Source organism: Triticum aestivum, chromosome 7B (genome assembly GCF_018294505.1).
Source record: "Triticum aestivum cultivar Chinese Spring chromosome 7B, IWGSC CS RefSeq v2.1, whole genome shotgun sequence".
Taxonomy (NCBI): Eukaryota; Viridiplantae; Streptophyta; class Magnoliopsida; order Poales; family Poaceae; genus Triticum; species Triticum aestivum.
Window position 1 is genome coordinate 413,941,227 of NC_057813.1, and position 1,150 is coordinate 413,942,376.

The following is a 1,150-nucleotide window of genomic DNA, read 5'->3' on the forward strand; positions in this document are numbered from 1 at the left end:
TTGAAAATCCTACTGAGTGGAGAGCAGACCTCCCACTCGGGGGCTTAGCTGCAGCCCAGTGCTCGCCTAAGTTTGAAAATCCTACCGAGTGGAGAGCAGACCTCCCACTCGGGGGCTTAGCTGCAGCCCAGTACCCGCCTAAGTTTTGAAAATCCTACCAAGTGGAGAGCAGACCTCCGACTCGGGGGCTTAGCTGCAGCCCAGTGCTCGCCTAAGTTTTGAAAATCCTACCGAGTGGAGAGCAGACCTCCCACTCGGGGGCTTAGCTGCAGCCCAGTGCTCGCCTAAGTTTATTGGGGAACAAGCCGATTGCAATAAGCACTTCACTTTAACCTGCAAAAGACATCTCAAACTAAATGCAAGCGTATTCAAACGTCGAATCCAAGTTCGGATAAATACCTAACGGAACCGAAAGTGCTCAGGCGCTAAGCCTGTTAAGGTTTATCGGTTACAAAAATCACTCGACATACCGAGGCAAATTTAAAGTGTCGAGCTCAAGAAGTTTTTTACCCCTCCTGTGGAGGGCTGGAAGGTGCAACAAACTCATCAAGGTCGATTCCATCAGCAATCCGAGTGGCAGCGGCGATGAAGGTCTCCATGAAAGACCGGAAATCGTGCTTCTTGGTGTTAGCCACCCGAAGAGCCGCCAACTTGTCTTCTCGTGCATCCTTGCAATGGACTCGGGCCAGAGATAGAGCCACATCAGCGCCACACCTGGCAGAAGACTTCTTCCACTCCTACACTCGGCTTGGGACTGTGTTCAGTCAAATCATCAGAGACTCGAGGTCATTCTGGAGCGTCTCCCTGGGCCAGAGCGTAGCGTCGATGCGGGAAGTGGCGACCTTCAGCCTTGCGAGATAATCAACGACGGCAGCAACACAATATTCGAGCCGGAGCACGTTCATGGCGACTTCATCATTCACCGGAGTGTTGATGGGGTCCAGGTTAGGCTCCAGTCAACCAGTCTCCTCTTCAAAGTTTTGGCAAAATTCTGCAAACACAACCACCGAGTCAAGACAACAGTCGAATGAAAAGATCACAGTTAAAATACCTGTTTGGTGCAAAAGATTACCTTCGAGCATGAGGAATAGCTTCTTGGCGAGTCCGCCCAGATAAGCCTCCAGATCGTTCTTCTTCCCCACCAGCTCAC